Source organism: Hyla sarda, chromosome 1 (assembly GCF_029499605.1).
Source record: "Hyla sarda isolate aHylSar1 chromosome 1, aHylSar1.hap1, whole genome shotgun sequence".
In the NCBI taxonomy this organism is placed as follows: Eukaryota; Metazoa; Chordata; class Amphibia; order Anura; family Hylidae; genus Hyla; species Hyla sarda.
In genome coordinates this window covers 81849969-81877110 of record NC_079189.1, presented here as the reverse complement: position 1 = coordinate 81877110, position 27142 = coordinate 81849969, and the positions used below count along the sequence as shown (strand labels likewise).

At 42.3% G+C, this 27142-nt stretch overlaps 1 protein-coding gene across 4 annotated transcripts in view; it reads right to left on the bottom strand.

The window, feature by feature from the left end:
- The window catches only part of LOC130355758 (uncharacterized protein C4orf19 homolog), an 81148-nt gene extending 54466 nt beyond the window's left edge, over positions 1-26682 (bottom strand). Inside the window, exons 1-2 of one of the 4 annotated variants that reach the window (XM_056556374.1) lie at positions 26562-26598; positions 10010-10161 (exon numbers count right to left, since the gene is read on the bottom strand). The gene's annotated coding sequence lies outside the window, so the exon portion shown is untranslated. Of the gene's footprint in view, positions 1-10009; positions 10162-14409; positions 14676-26561 lie in introns of those variants that run through there. The other 3 variants (XM_056556384.1, XM_056556409.1, XM_056556394.1) reach the window with 3 other exon arrangements.
- Positions 26683-27142: the final 460 nt, after the last annotated feature.

The following is a 27142-nucleotide window of genomic DNA, read 5'->3' as shown; positions in this document are numbered from 1 at the left end:
CTGGTTTCCTTTTCACTATTAAGGTTTGTTCACGTGGTGGAATTTCCGCAATTTTGCAGAAATTTCGTTCAACAAAGCTTGGATGAAATTGCGAATTCCGGCGGAGGGAGCAGATCATGTAGAGGGGGCAGTGCCAGCATAGGGAGCAGATCATGTAGTGGGGCAGTGCCAGCATAGGGAGTAGATAATGTAGAGGGGGCAGTGCCAGCATAGGGAGCAGATCATGGAAAGGGGGCAGTGCCAGCATAGGGAGCACATCATGTACAGGGGCTAGTGCCAGCATAAGGAGCAGATCATGTAGAGGGGGCAGTGCCAGCATAAGGAGCAGATCATGTAGAGGGGGAAGTGCCAGCATAAGGAGCAGATCATGTAGAGGGGCAGTGCCAGCATAGGGAGCAGATCATGTAGAGGGGGCAGTGCCAACATAGGGAGCAGATCATGTAGAGGGCCAGTGCAGCATAGGGAGCAGATCATGTAGAGGGGCAGTGCCAGCATTGGGAGCAGATCATGTAGAGGGGGCAGTGCCCACATAGGGAGCAGATCACGTAGAGTGGGCAGTGCCAGCATAGGGAGCAGATCATGTAGAGGGGGCAATGCCAGCATAGGGAGCAGATCATTTAGAGGGGCAGTGCCAGCATTGGGAGCAGATCATGTAGAGGGGGCAGTGCCCACATAGGGAGCAGATCACGTAGAGTGGGCAGTGCCAGCATAGGGAGCAGATCATGTAGAGGGGGCAATGCCAGCATAGGGAGCAGATCATTTAGAGGGGCAGTGCCAGCATAGGGAGCAGATCATGTAGAGCGGACAGTGTCAGCATAGGGAGCAGATCATGTAGAGGGGCAGTGCCAGCATAGGGAGCAGATCATGTAGAGGGGGCAGTGCCAGCATAAGGAGCAGATCATGTAGAGGGGCAGTGCCAGCATAGGGCACACATCGTGTACAGGGGCAGTTCCAGCATAGGGAGCAGATCATGTAGAGCGGGCAGTGTCAGCATAGGGAGCAGATCATGTAGATGGGGCAGTGCAGCATAGGGAGCAGATCATGTAGAGGGGCAGTGCCAGCATAAGGAGCAGATCATGTAGAGGGACAGTGCCAGCATAGGGAGCAGATCATGTAGAGGGTCAGTGCCAGCATAGGGAGCAGATCATGTAGAGGGGTCAGTGCCAGCATTAGGATCACATCATGTAGAGGGGGCAGTGCCAGCATAGGGAGCAGATCATGTAGAGGGGGCAGTGTCAGCATAGGGAGGAGATCATGTAGAGGGGCAGTGCCAGCATAGGGAGCAGATCATGTAGAGGTGGCAGTGCCAGCATAGGGAGAAGATCATGTAGAGGGGGCAGTGCAGCATAGGGAGCAGATCATGTAGAGGGGAGGTTCCAAAATAGGGACCAGATCATGTAGAGGGGCAGTGCCAGCATTGGGAACAGATCATGTAGAGGGGGCAGTGCCCACATAGGGAGCAGATCACGTAGAGGGGGCAGTGCCAGCATAGGGAGCAGATCATGTAGAGGGGGCAGTGCCAGAATAGGCAGCAGATCATGTAGAGGGGCAATGCCAGCATAGGGAGCAGATCATTTAGAGGGGCAGTGCCAGCATAGGGAGCAGATCATGTAGAGGTGGCAGTGCCAGCATAGAGAGCAGATCATGTAGAGGAGGCAGTGCCAGCATAGGGAGCAGATCATGTACAGGGGCAGTTCCAGCATAGGGAGCAGATCATGTAGAGCGGGCAGTGTCAGCATAGGGAGCAGATCATGTAGATGGGGCAGTGCAGCATAGGGAGCAGATCATGTAGAGGGGCAGTGCCAGCATAAGGAGCAGATCATGTAGAGGGGCAGTGCCAGCATAGGGAGCAGATCATGTAGAGGGTCAGTGCCAGCATAGGGAGCAGATCATGTAGAGGGGTCAGTGCCAGCATTAGGATCACATCATGTAGAGGGGGCAGTGCCAGCATAGGGAGCAGATCATGTAGAGGGGGCAGTGTCAGCATAGGGAGGAGATCATGTAGAGGGGCAGTGCCAGCATAGGGAGCAGATCATGTAGAGGTGGCAGTGCCAGCATAGGGAGAAGATCATGTAGAGGGGGCAGTGCAGCATAGGGAGCAGATCATGTAGAGCTGGCAGTGTCAGCATAGGGAGCAGATCATGTAGAGGGAGCAGTGGCAGCATAGGGAGCACATCATGTAGAGGGGGCAGTGCCAGCATAGGGAGCAGATCATGTACAGGGGGCAGTGGCAGCATAAGGAGCAGATCATGTAGAGGGGCAGTGCCAGCATAGGGAGCAGATCATGTGGAGGAGCAGCGCTAGCACAGGTGGTGGCTCATGCAGAGGGGGGTGGCTCCAGCACAGGGGGCAGCTCATGCAGAGAGGGTTGTGCCAGTACAGAGAGTGATTTGTACCTGGATCTTGCAGGCCACATAAAATAACATGGTGAGCCTTGAGTTTGACCCTAGAGAGAGAAAGAGTTTACTACCTTCTGGACGAGATTTATCCATTTATCCATTACAATTTATCCATTGTAGCATTGCCAGTTATTATGTGCATTGCTTTAATATTTTAAGATTATTGGGATGTATATATATTCTCCACATATGTTGTTTTAACCCCTGCATATTTGTGAGATAGAACCTGTTTTTTCTCCTTGTGAGCTCAGAAATGCTTATGACTTGATAAAGGGAGGAATCCCGAAAGCTTGTCTCTACATAATCTTGTTAGTCCAATAAAAAAGGTATTACAAGATACTGCAACTACCGATGATTTAGCTTTTTGCATCACTGGACAAATACGGCTACTCCTAACTAATCTATATATATATATATATATATATATATATATATATATATATATATAATTTTTTATTTTTTTTATTTATATATTCTCCACAGAAAACAAATGATTCCATTTATGTGGTGTTGTGACCTTTTTCTATGTATATTCCCAGAGTGCAGTACATGTCTGACCTATCTTAGTTTGCTTGCCCTTTTGTGTTGGCAGATGGATATGTGTCTCTGTACTGTTGGTAGATTCTACAGTATGAATCGAAAGATAAAGGACATTGATTTGAAATAAGGCTATAATAAAGACCAGCTGACAATAAAAAGAATAAAGTGTGCTGTACACACCATACAATTCATGGTCCTATTCATTATTCCATTTTTCCATTTTATCTCTTGATCCTTCAGGTCCTTCCACCATAGAATTCGCAAAGTAAACAGCATGAACCAGTTTGACTGCTGCTGAGCTCGGGGTCGGCTGATAAGCTACAATTCTTACATACTGAGAATATCGCTAAGCAAGCAAAAAGCTCAGTGGAAATCCATTTATTTTTATAATAATGTTGTTTAAATGGACCCATATTAATTTCCATAGATCTTGGTGTTTTTTTTTTTTTTTTTTTAAAGCCAAGAGATAGTTATGGGGATGGGCTTTAGTCAATATAAATAACTCTTCCCTTCTAGCTCTATATGACCTTACAATATTGTGAGGGCCTGTATAAAGCAGACAAGTTCTTTATTAATAACCTTACCATGGAAGAACTGAAGGTCTATGGGAAACTATATAAAGTATGAAGCTAGCTAAGGGTTTAATATAAATACGTCTCAGTCAATCAGTGTCTTTCAATGATTACTTCCCCGGTGTGGAACTCCACTAGTAGCTCCCATTCAACATACTACGTAAAGTTCCAGGGTGTACAACAACTTCTGCTGCAGCAGGGGTATACTTTAGGCAAACAGAAAGAAGATACACTCACGTTTCCTTGTAGTTCATCACCATCTGGTAGACTTTTTATTTTCTTTAGTATACAAAAAATGTCGAGGGTTCAAACAACTTTTATGTTCACATGACTGGAACACCTCCACACAACAGAGAGAGTCACTTCACGCATGAGTAAGGGGTGGACCCCGAAACGTTGCGCGTCAAATCCTGACTCTCTCTGTTGTGTGGAGGTATTCCAGTCATGTGAACATGAAAGTTGTTTGAACCCTCGACATTTTTTGTATACTAAAGAAAATAAAAAGTCTACCAGATGGTGATGAACTACAAGGAAGCGTGAGTGTATCTTCTTTGTGTTTGCCTAAAGTATACCCCTGCTGTTGCAGAAGCTAAGGGTTTAACACTATTGTAAAAGGGAGCCCAAAACTGAGTCTTCTATTTTTTTTTTTTTTTACCCTGGTATATAATGAAAAAAAGTTAAATTATCGGGAAAATGTATTGACATCCTTGACTCTATTTATTATGTTTGGGTATCTTGCTATATGGGCACATTAAAGAGTACCTGTCACCAAACTAAACTTTTAATATGTTGTTCCTAATGTAATTATAGATCACTTTGCTATTTACTTGCTAGTAAATTCTCAACCTTTCAATGTTTTTAATGTGATTGAAAAAATGGCCATTAGGTGGCTCTGTTCTGTTCTCTGCGCAAGTCAAACAGTTAGTTTGGTCTCCCCCTGGCCTGGCAGGAGACCAAACTCAGGAAGTGCGTTTGGGGCATGGCGAGGAACAGCTTTCGCAGGCTTTAGTGACTTCGCGCCTGCTGGGAAACACCCACTTTTCCTCCTGGGGGCTCACACAATGTGAGCAAGGGGAAAGGTATGATTCAGAGCTTTTTAAATTGCAGAAAAATAATTTAAGGGCAGGAGGGGTGTTAGGAGTAGTTAGGGAATATGATCGGAGTTAGTTTAGAAAATATGGTTTGATGACAGGTACTCTTTAAAGGGTATATCCAGTATTAGAAGAATGGAGACTAGTTCTTCCAAAAACAGCACCACACCTGCCCTCAGGTTGTGTGTGGCATTAAAGTGAAAGGAACAAAGTAGTAATACCAAACACAACCTGAGATCAGGTGTGATGCTGTTTTTGGAAGAAATTTGCTCTGTTTTTCTATTCCTAAAAATGTTTGCACATGTTTTTGGACCCTGACCAATTGTTATTTGAGCTTGCATTTAAAATTGCATTCTCTACCAGGTCTATGCACGTGACAATGAGGAACTTCACACAGAGCTGGGAGAAGCAGCTTTCAACTACTCGCTTCTTCCCTCTTGTTCTAGCTATTGGTAGGTGTTTTACCACTTAGAACCCCACTGATGAAAACATCTATACAACATGTAAAACCTGTTTTTAAAGTGACAGGTACATGTTTAAGGTTGTGGATGCTCTATAGATAGTCAAGTGTAAATGAAATCTGTCATCTGTGACAATGTGGGGGTAAATCAGGTCATGGGATCACAATTCTGTGGTAATATGGTTGGTACATCTCACTCCAAAACATTGGATAAGGTTCAGAACACTTTACCACTTTTGTCTTCACACATGGCAAACCATTTTTACAAAACAGTGCAAAAATAAACCATCTAGCCTCTAACTAAACATATACAGTGTCCCTCACTTTATAATCCTGTGTCGACTACCCATTTCCTCACTGTTGTGACCTCTACAGGCCTTGGCACAGCTTATCTTTACCTATGAGAACATTCTTTTAGAGGATCACACTGGCTCAACATGAGTGGAGTGGAAGCCTACCCTTCTTTCCTCCAGCTTCATCAACCAGACCTAATTCTGGGTTTTTAGACTAAACTCAGAGTTGAAACCATTCCCTCATATGTCAATACATGTACGATTTACCAGCAAAGTTATGTGGTCATTGGCCACTACATGAGCACATGGTCAGCAACTTCTATTGGTTCACCCCCCACATAAATGCCTCACTTCATTGTAGAAATCCTAGCAGGACTGGACCAATAGAATACCAGAACTTTCTAAGGCTACTTTCACACTACCATTGTCACATTGGTAGTGTGACAGCTATCAGGAAACCCGGGGAGGATAGCGGGAGAAAAAATACTGCAAGCACTGTCTTTTTTCTCTCGCTACAACACTCCATTGACTATAATGGGATCCATCGGGACCCATTGTTGCCCATTGTGCCTTGTCCAGATAACGGCCGTTAAAGGGTGAAAAAAAAGAGAGCTTATTGAGCGTCCTGGACGGGGCACAATGGCAGTGTGAAAGTAGCCTAAGCCTTCTCAATCACAGAGAAAACACCTAATTTAGAATTGAATATTGGCCTGCCTGGTTATCTATTGGATGCAAAATTGGTATGGATAATAAAATTTAATGCAGAGCGGGAGGCCCAAACATGTAGCATGTGTCTCAGCCTTCTACTTTAGTAAATAGGTAGATCATCCCACCATGGCCAGCAAGACAGTTTGCAGGTGTTTGCTAGGAGATAGTTAAACCCCTGTCCCTACAAAGGCAAAGTTCTAACAGATATGATTTATGTAGCATATTAGATATTTTTGCTTTTAATCTGAACATATGCTGCCACTGGTATTATTGCTTGTGTCAAGGTAAAGACAAATATGAATAAATATTACAGTGACCCTTTATGCATGTTTCAGATATATCATCCCTGATGTGTAATATATATTCATGTTAGAACATGTACAAAGGCATAATGCTCCAGCTCTATACATTTCATATTTATAATGAAAATTTAGCAATTCTGTTCCTATGTTACTGTTACTGTGTTTAAATTATAAAAGGGTTTATGTGTAAAAAAAAACACACCCAGAGAAAAACTATAGTGAAAAATTAGGAGTTTGATATTTAGTGATATTGGATTGAGTCATATTACTGCATAGTTGGGCAGAATATTTATATGACAGTTCTCCGGACAATAATGGATGTTCTTCAGTACAAAGAACCCAAAGGCTCTAGCATCTATGAACAAAAAGGTGTAGATAAGTGTAATTACACAATTCTTCATTCATGCTGGAGCCCTTAGATTGTGATTTTTAGTGTTGAGCAGCATAGGCCATCTTCAAATTCGCGATATTTCGCGAATATATGGACGAATATTCGTAACATTTGCTAAATTAGCATATACAAATTTGCATATGCAAAAATTTGCATGTACGGGAATTTGCATATACAAATTATCGCGTATGCGAAAATTTGCACGCCAGTTTCACACAGTAGTATTAGAGCCTTCTTTACACCACACAAGCTGGAAGCAGAGAGGGATGATCACTGTGATGTGTACTGTGAAAAAAAAAAAAAAAACATGCGATATGCGATGAATATGCGATATTCACAAATAAAATTTGTATTGCGAATATTCGCGAGCAGCACTAGTGATTTTCTAAATCTGTGTTTGTGTTTGCTGGGCCGGATAACCAGAGGCATTCAACAATTGGGAGCAGAGGTATAGATATGTATGTGTTTTTCCTCTACTAGACTGCTTCTCTAGTTATAATTATAAACGTGTTGTGCAGCAGTGAATGACCTCTCACACAGACCTAAACATTTCTTCTAATTCCTGGGCTTAGAGAGTAACCTCTTCCATTGGAATGTCCACATGATCACATTATCAGGGTTTATGCAAATGTAAAAAAGGGTTGTAATGAGTGAATGTGCAAACAATGCCACAATGCTACATCGTCTTACAATCAACATTAGGACTGGGATTTCTGAATTATATTATTAAAATAGGATCATGATATAAAAATCAACAAAGTTCCACTTATCGTGTTATCAGGATATGTTTGTAGTCTGTTACAGATAAACTATGAAAATGATCACATTGCAATTCTAGATCTTATCCAGAATCATATCGGTGGCCTATCCTTTTATTCAGTATCAGCCTACTATCTAATGTATGTAGGAGTCTCTCCCCTGCCAGGAGATGTTAGGAAAAGATGAATCTGGACAATTACCTAAACGATAGGACCAGCTTTTGGATAGGCCATTATACATGAGTATTAAGGTGACCACACTGATCAGTAGAACAAAGATTAGATTATCATTTATAAGCACTGGATAACCTATTTAAAGGGGTACTCCGCTGCTAGACATCTTATCCTCTATCCAAAGGTTAGGGGATAAGATGTGTGATATGGGCCCCTCCATGATCTCCCGCAGCACCCAGCGTTTTAAACAAATGCCGGGTTCCTTTGGTAGTGCTCATGATGTCATGGTCATGCCCCCTCGTGACGTCACACCACACCCCCTCCATTTATGTCTATGGGAGGGGATGTGTCGGTCAACACGCCCCCTCCCATAGACATGAATGGAGGGGGTGTTGCGTGATGTCACAAGGGGTCATGGTCTCCGGATCCTAGCATTCTGAACAAAATGTTCAGAATGCTGGAGCACCGGAGTACCCTTTTAAATGACACATTTGTATACTTAAGATAGTCCATCCTATATCCTAAAGATAGAGCATCAATATACTAGAAAACTTCTCTAACCTGAAATTAAGGAAATGTACTGGAGGAAATTGACAAATTTTAATAAACTAAAACTTTTTAAGTATGATGAAGTCCGATTGGCCAAGCCTGCTGGCAGCCATGACAATGGAGCACTGTACAGCAGAGGAGACCGAAACCACTGTTGGACTGCAGTAAAGTAAGTATTTAAAGAGTACCTGTCACCAAATTAAACTTTCAATATATTGTTCCTTACGTAATTACAGTGGAGCAAAAAATGATATATTCAGCCACCAATTGTGCAAGTTCTCCCACTTAAAAAGATGAGAGAGGCCTGTAATTTTCATCATAGGTTTACCACATCTATGAGAGACATAATGAGAAAAAAAATCCATAAAATCACATTGTCTGATTTTTAAAGAATGTATTTGCAAATGATGGTGGGAAATAAGTATTTTGAAGCAAACAAGCAAGATTTCTGGCTCTCACAGACCTGTAACTTCTTCTTTAAGAGTCTCCTTTGTCCTCCACTGGTTACCTGTGTTAATGGCACCTGTTTGAACTTGTTATCAGTATAAATAACACCTGTCCACAACCTCAAGCAGTCACACTCCAAACTCCACTATGGCCAAGACCTAAGAGCTGTTGAAGGACACCAGAAACAAAATTGTAGACCTGCACCAGGCTGGAAATACTGAATCTGCAAGCCCGTACATGTCTAGGCGCATCTGAAGTTTGCTAGAGAGCATTTAGATGATCCAGAAGAGGATTGGGAGAATGTCATATGGTCAGATAAAACCAAAGTAGAACTTTTTGGTAAAAACTCAACTCGTCGTGTTTGGAGGAAAAAGAATGCTGAGTTACATCCAATGAACACCATACCTACTGTGAAGCATGGGGGTGGAAACATCATGTTTTGGGGCTTTTTTCTGCTAAGGGAACAGGATGGCTGATCCGTGTAAGGGAAAGAATGAATGGGGCCATGTATCGTGAGATTTTGATTGAAAACCTCCTTCCATCAGCAAGGGCATTGAAGATGAAACGTGGCTGGATCTTTCAGCATGACAATAATCCCAAACACACCGCCCAGGCAACGAAGGAGTGGCTTCGTAAGAAGCATTTCAAGGACCTGGAGCGGCCTAGCCAGTCTCCAGATCTCAACGCCATAGAAAACCTTTGGAGGGAATAGAAAGTCTGTGTTGCCCAGCGACAGTCCCAAAACATCACTGCTCTAGAGGAGATCTGCTTGGAGGAATGGGCCAAAATACCAGCAACAGTGTGTGAAAACCTTGTGAAGACTTACAGAAAACATTTGACCTCTGTCATTGCCAACAAAGGGTATGCAACAACGTATTGAGATTAACTTTTGTTATTGACCAAATACTTATTTTACACCATAACTTGCAAATACATTTTCAAAATCAGACAATGTGATTTTATGGATTTTTTTTCTCATTATGTCTCTCATAGTTGAGGTATACCTATGAGGAACATTACAGGCCTTTCTCATCTTTTTAAGTGGGAGAACTTGCACAATTGGTGGCTGAGACTATTTATGTATTTAAAGGACATTTTGGTGTTAGTTTTACTCTCTTTGGCAAGGGGTCTTTCTGTCTCTATTTTTGCGGCTTTTATCAGTTTTTTTTTTTTACATATTTTACATTTTCCTCTATAGCTTTTTAATGCTTCTTCACTGCCGTCCTGTTTTAGTAGTTTAAAGGAAAACTGTCACATATTTTCTCCCTCACTATCCACAGGTATTGGTGGATAGTGCGGGAGACGGTGATTAAAACAAGCCCTACCTTGGTCTGATCCGCGCCGCCGTACGCCCGCAATTGTAGTTTTAATCTCTGTGTATATCCTGCTGTAACTGGCAAAGGCGGGGCTTCTGCGGGCTAGCAGACACTGACGTCAGCGCCACTCATGAATATTCATCCCTCCCTCTGGTTAGGAGCTGCAAAGAGAGGGAGAACAGGAGGGATGAATATTCATGAGCGGCGCTGACGTCAGTGTCCGTTAGCCCACAGAAGCCCCGCCTTTGCGTGTTATAGCAGGATATACACAGAGATTAAAACTACAATTGCGGGCGAAATGCGGCGCGGATCAGACCAAGGTAGGACTCGTTTTAATCAGCGTCTCCCGCACTATCCACCAATACCTGTGGATAGTGCGGGAGAAAATATGTGACAGTTTTCCTTTAAATGCTTTATTTTTGTAATTTATTGCCCCCTTAACATTTTTATTTATCCACATTGGTTTTATTTTATTCCTGACCATTTTATTCCCATAAGGTATATACATCTTACAGTGAGAATTTAAGATATTTTTTAAAAGTCTCCCATTTAGTGTCAGTATTCTTGTTTTTGAGGACATTATCCCAATTTATATTGTTAAAAGAGATCTGTAGTGCTCTGAACTTCATCCCCTATCCAAAGGATAGGGGATAAGTTTTAGATCGCAGGGGGTCCGAGTGCTGGGGCCCCCCACGATCTCCTTTATGGGGCCGCGGCTTTGTACAGGAAAGGGGGCGTTCCTTCCCCGCATGACACGGCAGCCGGCACGCCCCTCCATGAATCCCATAGAGATACATGGAGGGGTGTGCCAGCTGCCGCGTCATGCGGGGACGGAATGCCCCCTTTCCTGTACATTGCCATGGCCCTGTACAGGAGATTGCGGGGGGCCCCAGTGCTCGGACCCCCCCGCAATCTAAAACTTATCCCCTATCCTTCGGGGATAGGGGATACCAAGCTCTGCCTTGTGAATAGACCCTTATAGACATGTTCTGAACTGCTCTTTTTACCTGGCCCCAGAGATTCTCTATAGAATTAAAGGGGTCAATTCCAGGCCTGAAGAAATGCCCAGAGGGCGTGAAATGGCGCCGTCGCTTCGGACGGGGCTCTGTAACACCTCCTGTCCTGCCGTTCCATCTATCCGTATGTAGCCACTGTATTCATCTTCTAATAAAGTGCCCAGCATCGGACTGGTGAGTGATCCGCCTCTTTCTTTACTCATCTTGGATAATTTGTTGAATAAAACTTGGATAGCGTGAGCACCGCCGGTATACCAGCTGATTTGAATGGGCGCATAACCCCCTGACAGCGAAACATATTTTACCTACAATCCCGAAGCAGTGCCAGGTGTCTTCCTTAATTCTATGTTATTAAAGGTTATTAGATTTATTAAAGGAAAAAATAATAATAGTTGACCCCCTTTTTAACTGGAGAAAGGCTTTGTGCACCCAAACCTGTCAGAGAAATCTCTGATGGGTATCAGGGTCACCTCTCATTAATGCCTGATAGGAAAGCTCCTTCACCCCCTGTACATTATATAGGACACCCTAATAGTGGGGAACCTGTCATATCTGCATGGCTGCAGTATAGAACTGTATAAATAAGGAACTTTCTGCCTGTAGAAATGCATGCAATAGACGTGTGGTATACTTGGTGAGTAGTTCCCTGTGATGCATGTCTCTGAGGTGATGTATTACACTCATCTAACCTGGTTCCCCCGCATTCTTAAAGGATTCAATACCTCATGTTATTTGTCATCATAGTGGAACAACTCCCAGAGGCGTTCTCTTTCTCCAGCAATTTACTGTCCATATTACAAGCCTGTTTTTCCACCTACTAAAAGTCACAACACCAGCAGAGTGTGTCTTACAACAATTATTACATCCACCAGGCTGGCCAATAAAAGATCTGGTCTAAATCCAGCTACGGTCGCTGTTATCCCTCTGCTATTCTTTAGGTTCATAGTAGAAATGATTTAGTCACTCTACTCTATGGCATCCACCAGGAAGCAGACTACTAGATAAGATGGATTAGATATAACAAACAATCTTTCATAAATGATAACCGAAAGGCTTTCTTTAAATAGAAAATATGATTATAGATAATTCACATTAACATGCCTTTGTATATTACTAGTATGGGACTGCAGAACCTCTATTTGCATCACTGTCATTTAAATAAACTTTTGAAATGTTGTCCAGAAATGTCAAAAGTTAAGATCACATCGGGTTTCCTGTTGTAATTGCGAGTTACAGCCAGGTGAAGTATGCAGCATTGCGCGCCTCACTACCCAGCTGTCAATCAAACCTGACCCCTTTTCTGCATAAGGCTATGGAGTGGAAAGGTCAGAAAGAGCGACCGGCTGGGGAGTAAAGAGCCCTGCCCACCCTTTACACCTTGCATTCACAGTCTCGGGAGTGAAGCTCGGTGCGATCGAAACTTTTGACATTTCTGGACAACGTGTGAAAAGTTTATTGAAATGACGCTTACAGCTACAATACCAGACAAAAGCCCATGGACAGGTGTAGTACTATTTATAAAAGAATATGAAAACTGCTGCTGGTTGCTACGGTGCACAAAAGATAAATAATATACAGGTACAGAACACATGGGTCCCAGATTTTTAGTAACAGAAGTATCTGTCCAAAATGGTTTGAACTCTATACAGAGCTTTCTCAGACTGAATAATAAATGACACATCAGTATGACTGGATCTCTCTAACTACCATGTTATCCCAAATAATGTGAACTATGGGGCTGTGTTAAAAGAGCAACACGATTCATTAGTATCTATTCATCCTTGTTAAAAGTCCCGTGAAATGACTTTCAGAAAACTCCCTTAATGAAAGTCTGTCAGCTGCAAGTCACATTCCAAGCTGCTGGCACTGTTATATAGCTGGTACTGCCACAAGACACATGGTACCTCATAGATCTGTTTGTGCTTCTGTAAGGTAGAAAATGCTTTCTCTGCTGCCAATGCCAAAGAGGAGTTTCAAGCCCTTGAAGTGCAGAGGGCTAGAACGCCTTCTCGCTCCCCCTCCCATTCCTGTCCCTGCCTGATTGACAGTCAGCTAGAAGCTGAGTCCTGTTTCCAAATCTTGCACCTGTGCACAATTTGTATGCACAGCACAGGAACAGGATTTTGAAACAGGGCTCCAACTGTCAATCATGGATAGGAGGGGGAGCGAGGAAGTGTTCCAGCCCTCTTTGTTATGGGAACACAGCCATATATAAAAGGTACCATGTGACTCTTTGCCCCAACAGGTATCGAACAGCGTCAGCAGTTTGGAACATGAATTGCAGCTGACAGATTCCCTTTAACATTCCATTAAAAGGATTCACGTTCAATGCAATAAATCTTGTGGAAATATTCACTTTATATAAAATATTCTTGGATCATATTATATCTAGATGGATAATAATAAAATCATATAAAGGAAGCCATAACACCCATGTGAAAATATCCTTAGTTAAAGGGGTACGTCGATGGAAAACTATTTTTTTTTATATCAACTGGCTCCAGAAAGTTAAACAGATTTGTAAATTACTTCCATAAAAAATCTTAATCCTTCCAGTACTTATCAGCTGCTGTATAGTAAATAGGAAGATGTAAAGTTATTTTCTGCCTGACCACAGTGCTCTCTGCTGACACCTCTGTCCATGTCAAGAACTGTCCAGAGTAGTAGCAAATTCCCATAGCAAACATCTGCTCCAGACAGTTCCTGACACAGACAGAGGTGTCACCAGAGAGCACTGTGGTCAGACTGAAAAGAACTATACAACTTCCTCTGTAGTATACAGCAGCTGATAAGTACTGGAAGGGTTAAGATTTTTTAAGTAATTTATTTTAAGTAATGTAAGTAATTTACAAACCTGTTTAACTTTTTGGCACCAGTTGATTAAAAAAAAAGTTGTTTTCCACCAGAGTACCCCTTTAATTTTAATAGGAAAAGCTAAGAGGTTACAGATCTTCTCTACTGAAGCTATGTGGTTTCCCAAACCCATTGACTTTACTCAACTAGAACTAAATGCAACAATTATAGGCAATACTATCCCGAATTTCGGATTCATATTACATCATACTGAGTATCATAGCAATACCATAAGAAGTCTAAATGTTCACTAATCATTATAGGTTGGGTTCATGCAGGACAATTAACTTGACATTAGGTCAGACACATTGGAGCGTCTTTGCAAAGGGGTGGCAACTGGCAGCAGCGAAAATGCTGGTATACCTGTTCTAGAATTATAGCCACTATATTATTCTGTATTAGTCTATAACATTCTCTGAATTAACCATTCATTACATGTACATGGAGTAGTATTTGCAATTATTGTTTACTCTGGAAGTTAAAGGTGAAAAGAAAGAACCAAAGATCATATAGCAAATATCCAACCTGGATGTGTCAAACCTTGGTTATCAATTTGCTTTCACCTTATTCCACACGATTCATGTTCTCTGAAAGGCCACTTTGTTGGCGTTTTGGACCACTTTGGTCTTCAGAACTGCACCAGTTCATGGTAGCAGAAATCCCACAGTGTGATGACATTTTTCAGCTGGAATATTGGCCCAGATAGACAGGAGGGAATATTGGCCCAGATAGACAGGATGGAATATTGGCCCAAATAGACAGGATGGAATATTGGCCCAGATAGACAGGATGGAATATTGGCCCAGATAGACAGGATGGAATATTGGCCCAGATAGACAGGATGGAATATTGGCCCAGATAGACAGGATGGCTTTTCACAAATTCTGCACAATAGATAGAGTTAGGGTCTATTCACACAGCAGAATTTGCACTTGCGGAATTTAACTTACGAAATTCTGCCTTAAATTAAAGACCATAGGCTTCTATGGGCTTACGCACTCCCATCCACACTTCTGAATTTCCGCTTGCGGAAATTCAGAAGTGTTAATGGGAGTGCAGAATCCCATATAAGTCTATAGCCTTTAATTTAAGGCGGAATTCCGCAAACGCAAATTCTGCCGTGTGAATAGACCCTTATAGACATGTTCTGAACTGCTCTTTTTACCTGGCCCCAGAGATTCTCTATAGAATTAAAGGGGTAGTCCACTGGGGCAGAATTATACAGATTTGCACATTTCTTCTATTAAAAAATATTCACCCTTCCAGTACTTATTAGCTGCTGTATGCTTAAAAGAAGTTGTGTTTTTCTTTCCAGTCTAACCACAGTGCTCTCTGTTGACACCTCTGTCCATGTCAGGAACTGTCCAGAGCAGGATAGGTTTGCTATGGGAATTTGCTCCTGCTCTGGACAGTTCCTAAAATAGACAGTGGTCAGACTGGAAAGAACTACACAGCTTCCTCTGTAGTATACAGCAGCTGATAAGTACTGGAAGGATTAGGATTTTTTAATAAAAGTAATTTACAAATCTGTTTAAAGGGGCACTCCCGTGGAAAACTTTTTTTTTTTTTTTTTTTTTTTTTTTTTTTAGATCAACTGGTGCCAGAAAGTTAAACAGATTTGTAAATGACTTCTATTAAAAAATCTTAATCCTTCCAGTACTTTTTAGAGGCTGTATACTACAGAGGAAATGCTTTTCTTTTTACATTTCTCTGATGTCATGACCACAGTGCTCTCTGCTGACCTCTGCTGTCCATTTTAAGAACTGTCCAGAGCAGGATAAAATCCTCATAGCAAACATATGCTGCTCTGGACAGTTCCTAAAATGGACAGCAGAGGTCAGCAGAGAGCACTGTGGTCATGATATCAGAGAAATCTAAAAAGATAAGCATTTCCTCTGTGGTTTCTAGCCCCTAAAAAGTACTGGAAGGATTAAGATTTTTAAATAGAAGTAATTTACACAGCTGTTTAACTTTCTGGCACCAGTTCATTTAAAAAAAAAAAAAGTTTTCCAGAGGAGTACCCCTTTACGTTTCTGGCACCAATTTTTTTTACTCTACAACAGTGTTTCCCAACCTGGGTGCTTCCAGCTGTTGCAAAACTACAACTTCCAGCATGCCCAGACAGCCGAAGGCTGTACGGGCATGCTGGGAGTTGTAGTTTTACAACGGCTGGAGGCCCCCTGGTTGGAAAACACTGCTCTACAGTCAGGAAATACCAAAAGGTAAAGTATAGAACCCCCCCCCCCTTTATTCACTGATTTTTTGTAAAGCTTTAGTATTTAGATGAACAACAGAAGAAAAGACAACCCACAGATGCTCCTGGCATATATAGAAATAGGTTACATAGCTCCAGGATCACATCAGGCCTCCTTCTATCCATGCAGCATACACTCCCTGTTAATCCTCAGATCCTCATCCAGATAGAGCGCTTGAGTGTTGTGAACTGATAAGATAATGACATTATGCGGCATATGACTTTTTGGCTCTTGTTTTTCAGGTTGCATGTAATAATACAGGCTTAAAACGTTCCTGTCAGGATTTTCTACATGCCACATCCCGGACATACATTGAAAAATCAGGCTCAGATAATGTAAGGAATTTTAAATGAGTGCTATGGGTTATTCTGAGAATTGTAGTTCTCCTGCAGCTCAGTAACAAGTAATAAGTCTCTGCCCATGAATCCCAAGCTTTCCCTTGTCCAGATTAGATGTAATGGATGTAACGTGACATGAGATCTTATTATATTAAACTGCAGCAAAGGACTGTCAATAGGAGATGAACACTAGTATTACAGCCATTATGTGAAAGGGAACCAAGTATCAGATTTTACCATACAGTGGGGCCAAAAAGTATTTAGTCAGCCACCAATTGTGCAAGTTCTCTTACTTAAAAAGATGAGAGAGGCCTGTAATTTTACCTGTATACCTCAACTATGAGAGACATAATGAGCAAAAAAATCCATAACATCATATTGTCTGATTTTTAAAGAATTTACTTGCAAATTATGATGGAAAAAAATATTTGGTCAATAACAAAAGTTCATCTCAATACTTTGTTATATACCCTTTGTTGGCAATGACAGAGGTCAGACGTTTTCTGTCTTCACAAGGTTTTCACACACTGTTGCTGGTATTTTGGCCCATTCCTCCATGCAGATCTCCTCTAGAGCAGTGATGTTTTGGGGCTGTCGTTGGGCAACACGTACTTTCAACTCCCTCCAAAGATTTTCTATGGGGCTGAGATCTGGAGACTGGCTAGGCCACTCCAGGACCTTGAAATGCTTCTTACGAAGCCACGCCTTCGTTGCCCGGGCGATGTGTTTGATATCATTGTCATGCTGAAAGACCCAGCAATGTTTCATCTTCAATGCCCTTGCTGATGGAAGGAGGTTTGCTAATGGAAGGAGGTTTTCACTCAGAATCTCACGATACATGGCCCCATTCATTCTTTCCTTTACACGGATCAGTCGTCCTGGTGCCTTAGCAGAAAAACAGCCCCAAAGCATGATGTTTCCACCCCCATGCTTCACAGTAGGTATGGTGTTCTTTGGATGCAACTCAGCATTCTTTCTCCTCCAAACACGACGAGTTGAGTTTTTACCAAAAAGTTCTACTTTAGTTTTATCTGACCATATGACATTCTCCCAATCCTCTTCTGCATCATCCAAATGCTCTCTAACAAACTTCAGACAGGCCTGGACATGTACTGGCTTAAGCAGGGGAACACGTCTGACACTGCATGATTTGAGTCCTTGGTGGCATAGTGGGTTAATGATGGTAGCCTATGTTACTTTGGTTCCAGACCTCTGCAGGTCATTGACTAGGTCCCCCTGTGTGGTTCTGGAATTTTTGCTCACCGTTCTTGTGATCGTTTTGACACCACAGGATGAGATCTTGCATGGAGCCCCAGATCGAGGGAGATTATCAGTGGTCTTGTATGTCTTCCATTTTCTTATAATTGCTCCCACAGTGTATTTCTTCACACCAAGCTGCTTGACTATTACAGATTCAGTCTTCCCAGCCTGGTGCAGATCTACAATTTTGTTTCTGGTGTCCTTCGACAGCTCTTTGGTCATGGGGATAGTGGAGTTTGGAGTGTTACTGTTTGAGGTTGTGGACTGGTGACTAGTGACAACAAGTTCAACAGGTGCCATTAATACAGGTAATGAGTGGAGGACCGAGGAGACTCCTAAAGTGGTACTCCCCTGTAAAACATTTTTTAAATCAACTGGTGCCAGAAAGTTAAACAGATTTGTAAATTACTTCTATTAAAAAATCTTAATCCTTTCTGTACTTATCAGCTGTGTATGTTCCACAGGAAGTTCTTTTCTTTTTGAATTTCCTTTCTGTCTGACCACAGTGCTCTCTGCTGACACCTCTGTCCATTTTAGGAACTGTATGGAGCAGGAGAGGTTTGCTATGGGGATTTGCTCCTACTCTGGACAGTTCCTAAAATGGACAGAGGTGTCAGCAGAGAGCACTGTGGTCAGACAGAAAGGAAATTCAAAAAGAAAAGAACTTCCTGTGGAGCATACAACTGATAAGCACAGGAAGGATTAAGATTTTTTTTTAATAGAAGTAACTTACAAATCTTTTTAACTTTCTGGCACCAGTTGATTTAAAAAACAAAAAGTTTTCCAGGGGAGTACCCCTTTAAAGAAGAAGTTACAGGTCTGTGAGAGCCAGAAACCTTGTTTGTTTGTAGGTTACCAAATACTTATTTTACACCATAATAAATTCTGTGATTTTATGGATTTTCTCATTATGTCTCTCATAGTTGAGGTATACTTATGATGAACATTACAGACCTCTCTCCTCTTTATAAGTGGGAGAACTTGCACAATTGGTGGCTGACTAAATACTTTTTTGCCCCACTATAAATAACGTGTGGCAACACGTTATATGTGGTAAAATCTTCATCCTCACCATCCCTGGGGGATGTTCCTGCCCACAGGGATGGTAAAGATTTGAAGTTTGTAAGTCTCCCCCACCTGCACCATAAGTGGTCCCCTGGGCAGGAGCTATATTTACCTAGTCCTGACGGCTGCGCTGTAATCACACCCACTCCACGTGATTGACAGGTTGCGTCACCGCTCAGCAGACGGATCAGAGCTGTGACACGGGCTGTCAATCACAAGCAGGGGGTGTTATTACAGTGCAGCCAACAAGACAAGGTAAGTATAGATTCCCACCCAGGGGACTATATGGAGGAGACTTACTAACTTCATGTCCTCACCATCCCTACATGCATGGTGAGGAAGAGTTCTAGAAAAAGAGTTTTGATCAATCTGGGTCTAAGCTTTCCATCCCAACGGATCTCTAGAAGTTGCCAGCAGAAGCACATGGTAGCTAGCTTCATTCCCTGGCTTGCTATCTCCATCCATCTGTACTAGACGTCCTCCATTTTAAGTCTAGATTTTAGCCATCCAGGGAGTGAAACATGCTCCTACGTTCTTCTCCAGGAAATAGAGTCTAATAGATGTTTACAGTCCAATAGCTCAAAATAGGGGTACCCATTCCTCAACTGATATGCAGGTCAGCAAGGCAGTGGTCCCATACTCTGGCAAATAACGTCCCCAAAAAAAGTTAAACTGAAAGCAAAATGTGGTGGCCCAGTACAGGAGGTGTTACCCCGTATCCTTGCTGCCCTGTCAGGCAGCCTCCCTACAGTGTCCCCTGGGCCCCCCTTGCATCTGTCCCCCCATGGAAATATGTTTCTAATGTATTATACTCTGTAATGTGTTCAGAAAGCATTGTCACTTTAAGACTGTTTATTATGTGACATGTCATGTGATTGTTACCCAGGAGGTATCAGTGACCAGGTGATCCCAGGGGTGACCTATGGGCTCCCTGCTAGTTTCCCCCATAGAAGCCCTGGGTGGAGCTAGCTCTCTCTCTTTCCTTACAAGTCTTTGCTGAGGTCAAGTCGAGTCCTAGAGAGTCCAGAGTCATAGGAGGCCTCAAGTCCAGTCTGCAGCCACAAGCAGCTACAAGTAAGCCACAGTCTCAGTATTGTCAGTCATCAGTCAAGTCAGTCACAGTCCCCATTTGTCAAGTCAACATGGCCTGCATTAAATTGACCCCATCTACTACAAGTCCAAGCAAGCCCATAACGTCTCTGAGTCACTGGTCACCTCCGTGGGCCCTGGCTGAACTGTATAGACTTTACCATTTGTCTACCCTCAGTAGAGCTACCATTATCTGTAACTTGGTGTCATTATTGCCCCCGTGCCTAACCCAGGATCTAGCGGTATACCTTCGGGTAGTATCGAGGATAAACCACACCCTGGCATCACGAATACAAGGGGTTAATGCTCCTAGGGTAATTCCGTCTGCCTTTTGATCACACCCTCTACCACAAAAAGTTGTCTCAATAACGTACATTTTTATTCAGTTCTTGGTAGAAGATAAACATCCAGAAAGTGCATGGGCTATATTTCAGCCTCAGCTTTTTGGCTTCATGCTTAGCAAAGGCCTATGCTGAGGCCGAAATGTAGCCCATGCACTTTGGGGTTTTTTTCTTCAGAGAACTGAATAAAAATGTTTTTTTTTTTTTGACTACTTTTGCTGATACTTTGTTTTGAATGTCTTTGGGACAAGTTAAAAGTTTTTTTTGTAAATGAAAGGGGACACAAACTATGTAAGTACGGTTGATTTGAATCACTTAGACCTCCAATTAAATACAATAAATGGGTTGTCTGCCTAAAGAAACAATGGTGTCAAAAAGTATAATAAAGCAACTAATATGTTATTGGCCATAGGGCATAGATCTCCCTCATCCGATGTGCTCTCTCCCTTGTAGCTCAGACATCACATCACAATCAGAGCTTCCTTCCCTGCTGCCTACTCTCCTCTTGTCTGCTTAGGACTAGATCAGTGATGTGAAGACAGGAGCTCATATAAATGCTCTTTAAATTTTAAGGTAGCAGTAAGCGTTTTATCAGTCACAGTAGTTTCCTTTAGAACAGACTCACTGCTGTCTCATCTGAGAAATTGTTTCTGCTGCTTTAAAATCTAATAAGCAGTAATATGAGCTCCCCTCTTCACATCAATGGCATGGTCCTCCACTGGCAGGAGGGAAGGGGGAAGCAGGGAGGGAGCTGTGCTTTCAGCGAGAATGATGGGACATTAAAGAAAAACTCCGGGATGTTAAAATTTTCCCCTATCCTAACGATAGGGAATAAGTATCAGATCAAAGGGGTCCAACCCCTGGGACCACCCCCTGATCTCCTGCACAGTGAACCGACTCTCTGCATGAAAGGAGCAGTTTCAACCACAGCATGAAGCTGCGCCCAACACGTCCCCTCCATGCATCTCTAGAGCAGAGTCTGAGATAGCCAAGAGCAGCACTTCAGCTCTTCCACAGAGCTGCATAAATGGAGCATGTCAGCCATCACTTCGTCTGGTGGTCAACATGCCCCATTCATGCAGAGATCTGGACCACCATGCAGGAGATCGCGGGGGGTCCCAATAATCGGGATCCCCCACGATCTCTCGCGTGGCGCCCCGGCTCTGCATGAATGGGGCGGGGTGACAACAGAATGACACGCCCCATCCATGCAGCCCTATGGGAGAGCCAGAGAGCTGCTCTCAGCTATCTCCGGCTCTGCCATAGAGCTGCATGGAGGGGGCGTGGCAGGCGTAGCTTTGTGCTGTGGTCAAAATGGCTCCTTTCATGCAAGGAGCCGGTTCGCCGTGTGGGAGACTGCAGATGGTCCCAGCGGTTGGACACCCCACGATCTGACACTTATCACCTATCCTTAGGATAGGGGATAAGTTGTTACATCGCAGAGTTCTCCTTTAAAGCTACAAGCCAAACAGTTCAGCTTGTATAGAGAGATTTTTGCACTATGGTTAATAACATTATATTAGTAAGTTTCTTTATTATACTTTATAACAAAATACCGTACATAGATTGTTTATTACACTGGACAAATCCTTAGGAATAAATTAAGATAAAAATAAAGTAAAATATGTTTATAATTCTTGAAGAGTTACAAACAACTTATTGTTTCCTGCTATTGGCCATTTCAGGCTGGGGAGAGGCTGAAATGTATATACCAGTATATTACTAGAAGCTATTTTATAAGCTGTAGATTTTTTTTATATGCAAAAAGTTCTAAATTCATTTTATGTAAAAGCCTTACAAACAAATAAAGAGAACACCAGAGTTTTCCATCCTGCAGCACCAGATCTTCTTCTCCGCTCTGCTGTCAGCACCTCTCATTTTCATACACCCCGGGCAACAAATCCAGCAGAATACATGGCACATGTTTGTGACAGGTGAGAACTTTCGAGCTTGGAGGTTGTGACAGGGACCAAATTGTCTTTATATTGAAATGTGAATGTGTTCACACAATCCAATGTTGATGGGTTTTTTTTCCTTGTATTTTTCTGCTGCACCTTCATACATTTAAAGGGGTTATCCAGGAAAAAACTTTATTTTTTATATATATCAACTGGCTCCAGAAAGTTAAGCAGATTTGTAAATTACTTTTAATAAAAAAATCTTAATCCTTTCAGTACTTATGAGCTGCTTAAGTAGATTTCTTCTTTTCTAAGTGCTCTCTGATGACACCTGTCTTGGGAACTGTCCAGAGTAGAAGCAAATCCCCATAGCAAACCTCTTCTACTCTGTGCAGTTCCCGAGACAAGCAGAGATGTCAGCAGAGAGCACTGTTGCCAGACAGAAAAGAACAACTCAACTTCAGCAAAAGATAATTATTGGAAGGATTAAGATTTTTTAATAGAAGTAATTTACAAATCTGTTTAACTTTCTGGAGCCAGTTTATATATATATATATATATATATATATATATATATATATATGTACATAAAAAGTTTTTTCCTGGAATACCCCTTTAGTGGAGTCAGGTGTGCAAACAAGACAGACAAGGTCAACATCTACCCTCAAGGGTTGTCACCTTATCATAAGACAATGTTTTCCAACCAGGGAGCCTCCAGCTGTTGCAAAACTACAACTGGTTGGGAAACACATCTCTAAGGTCTTGCAACAGGTAGCGGGATGTGCGAGCAAACTGTGATCCTGTTCCAGTGAGAGAGGGTACAGGGATGCTAATAACTGTGTCCCTGTAGGCGAGGGTGTGCGAGCGCCTGAGCCAATCACCACCCGGGTCACATTGGGCTACAGAGGCCCTGGTTTCTTCACATCATTGGACAGAGCTCCCATAGGAGTGAATGTGATTTTTATAATACATCTGCACGCCTCTCGTTTTACTAACTTAATATGAATCCAACAGAGTGGCCTAGTCTATTGGATGCCTAATCTACGGAGCTTTTCCTAACTAAAAGCATTACTTCTAGTGTAAAATAGCTTTGTGCATATGGAGCATTGTAAACCAACATTTAGGATAGATTCACATTACAGAATTCCCGAGTGGAATCCCCCATTGAAATTCTACTTGGAAATTCTGGTGCAACAGAATCCCAACAGAATGCCGGCAATGGATTCCGTTGCACAGTGCAAACTACGTAATTTCAGCGGCGGATGTTCCACCAGCAAAAATCCATCACCGGAAAATGGTCTTTTTTTTTTGTGTGCGAAATCTGCCTGGAATATGTTGTTGTCTAAGGGGACGGCAACGTAGGTGCGGTCCTGGCAGCACTCGTAGTCTCAGGACAGAATCTTAGAGAATCTTATAGAGGGGGAATTTATTATTAGTGAAGATTTTGGCGCAGTGTGAAACCTGCCACCCAAGTGTGTGCTTTTCCCAATTGTCTCTTCATAAATGTCAGGAGGCCACTGGATCAGGCGAAAAAATATGGTAAAAAAAGCTCACACACGTTTATAGGCCAGCTACCTATTTGCCCTAAAAATGTTTTTGCGAATGTGATATTGTTACATGAAAATAGTGCAAAATTAGGTGATAACATTGGCGCAAGTCAAGGAGCAAAATTAAAATACACATTGCAAGCTATTTTGCAGGCCCACGCCGGTTTATAAGTCCCCCCTCCATAGTACAGGACTAGAGATGAGCGAACTTACAGTAAATTCGATTCGTCACGAACTTCTCGGCTCGGCAGTTGATGACTTTTCCTGCATAAATTAGTTCAGCTTTCAGGTGCTCCGATGGGCTGGAAAAGGTGGATACAGTCCTAGGAGACTCTTTCCTAGGACTGTATCCACCTTTTCCAGCCCACCGGAGCACCTAAAGGCTGAACTAATTTACGCAGGATAAGTCATCAACTGCCGAGCCGAGAAGTTTGTGACGAATCGAATTTACTGTAAGTTCGCTCATCTCTATACAGGACTTTAGATGCCACCATACAGTACACCCGGGCCTAACACTTCACATTCTGTACATACTTGTGGTATAGATTGAGCAATTCAGAAAACAATGCAATGTAGGCGAAGTCGTAAAGTAATGTTAGATTTAAATTTAATACGTAGACCAGTGTTTTCCAAACAGAGTGCCTCCAGCTGTTGCAAAACTACAACTCCCAGCATGCCTGGACAGCCGAAGGCTGTCCAGGCATGCTGGGAGTTGTCGTTTTGCAACAGCTGGAGGCACGCTGTTTTAAAAACACTCACCTAGACAAAAAAAGAGGGCGTGTATAAGAGTAAACTGCTAATGTCTAAGGCCCTAATATTTGTGGGGCTACTTGATCAGTATGGGTCAGGAATGGATACAAGCAAACACTGGCGTATACTACAGGCTTTAATAGACAACATGTAGTCTACAAATGTCTAGTAAGAGACTATGCTAGTCCTGAAACAAAGTATATTAACAGAACAGACCTAACATCAAAAACTGTGCAGAGGAAGAAAGGGGCAGTTGCCCATAGCAACCAATCAGATCGCTTCTTTCATTTGTAAAGAGACCTGTGAAAAATGAAAGAAGTGATGTGATTGGTTGCTATGGGCAACTGGGCAACTTTTCCTCTGGGCAGGTTTTGATAAATCTCCCCATAGTAGACTATTTTGTCTATTAAAGGGGTGCTCCGACCCTAATACATCTTATCCCCTATCCAAAGGGTAGGGGATAAGATGTATGATTGCGGGGGTTCCGCCCAGGGGACCCCCGCAATCTGTCATTGCGCACCCACCTTTGTGAGCTCTCTGCAGCGATGGAGGCTCCGAGTGTGTAGCGTGACGCCGCGGCCCTGTGGTTGTCACGCTACACACTCGGAGCCTCCAGCGCTGCGGAGAGCTCACAAAGGTGGGTGCGCAATGACAGATTGCGGGGGGTCCCCTGGGCGGGACCCCCATGATCATACATCTTATCCCCTATCCTTTGGATAGGGGATAAGATGTATTAGGGCTGGAGTACCCCTTTAAAGTTCATGAGCACTCAGCAGGTATTCTGCAGTACACATCAGAGTACCTTTTTGCTGGGATCCTGACATACAATCAATGTAGCCCCTCAACCCCATATCTGAAAGGTTCCTTGAGCTCTATAAAAGCCTCTGCAATATCTCTACTACAGATGCAGCAGAGCTGAGTTTGTCATTGAACCTTTGCAGCGAACTTTCCATGCACTACAATTAGCAAATTTGGCAAATGACAGACTCAGCTCCACTACACCTGCGTTCTCACAGTGTCCATGTTGTCACTTACTGTGGCAGGTTTTACTGGCTTTTATGTACATAACATGCTTTTAGTTTCTTTCATTCACATAGCACAATGATTTATGTTCCCATTTCTGGCAAACAGGAAGCTATATATATATATATATATATATATATATATATATATATATATATAACAGAAAATATACAGCTGTCGGACCGTGTCTATTTTCTAACAACTAACAGAATAAACTTGTCATAATAAACTTCCAGGGGTCATAATATCCCACAATCACTAATAGTTACACCATAGGGTAGCATATCTAAATATACCTTATATATATATATATATATATATATATATATATATATATATATATATCTTTAATATACTCTTTAGAATTATATTTATCTTCATTCTGCAATCCTTTGCCCTAATTTGTCACTTCAAATAATGTGTATATATATATATATATATATATATATAAATATATATATATATATATAAAATAATATTTATTAACATTCATTATATAATATTTATAGTATATAGTAATATTTTACCATTTTAAATATTATACAATATAGTAACCTAATAGTAGCATATACAGAAATATAGAATCACATCCCCTCCCCTTCATTCACCCCCTTCCCTTATCCTTCTTGGTTGAACTTGATAGACGTGTCTTTATTTTTCAACCGTACTAAATATGTAAAGGTATTGAAAGAGCTTTAATCGTCATTCAGTTGTCATTACAAATCACACAATAAATGACAATCGCACGAAGCAAGACAGTACAATATACAGCACAGGTTCCCTAAGCTATACACCGTACTAACTATGTAAATATAAAAGAAACGTTTCTACTTTAAAACCAAGAATGCATGTAGTTGCAGTTTTACATAGGACTGCATTATCTACTGGTCACAGTTGAGTTGCATTATCCTTACTAAGCTGTTACAAATGAGTAAAGAACACATTCGGCACTGCTGCATCTACCTGTCCCCAGGCATATACAGTGGAGGAGTAGTTGTTCTCAAGGACGCAGCACGGTGTTGGCGTAACAGGTGTGTTGGTACTCATAGCTGTAAGTGCGGTACGGACAGGTAAAGCAAGCGAGCGCCTTATCCCAGTGTCATATAGAAAGTAAAGGGTTTCTTACTTGTCTGGTCGTGGACCTTTGGCTGGTTGAGTCCTCTTCTATGTATGTTCCATAGTTTTTAGCCCGTCGTCTGGATTTGAATGTGAAATGAGTGTGACTTGCCGGAGCAGCCTGCAGTTTGCATGACCTCTCCTAATGAGGGACTGGAGCTGGTGACACTGAGAATTAAGGGATCACGTGACAAGACATGGAAATAAATTCTTTCATACTTCCTAGACCTACAGCGTGTAACTTTACCTGCAGGACAAGAGAGAGAGAGATTTAACTACTGCTGGACTGACTCATGGACTGGGCAGGCAGCTGGCCTTCTTTCTCTACCGCAGGTTGTGTGGTAGGTGGCAGAAGTGAGGGGAGTGCAGATGGAGTTGTGGGTAGTAGCTGCAACGTACTGGACAATACAAGCCAAGACAGGTGAGAGTCAGAATAGAAGCTAACTCATTCAAATAACCTCCTGCATCTACACTGTATATGAAAAACAAGTTCATGGAATGGATTAGAGATGAGCGAACTTACAGTAAATTCGATTCGTCACGAACTTCTCGGCTCGGCAGTTGATGACTTTTCCTGCATAAATTAGTTCA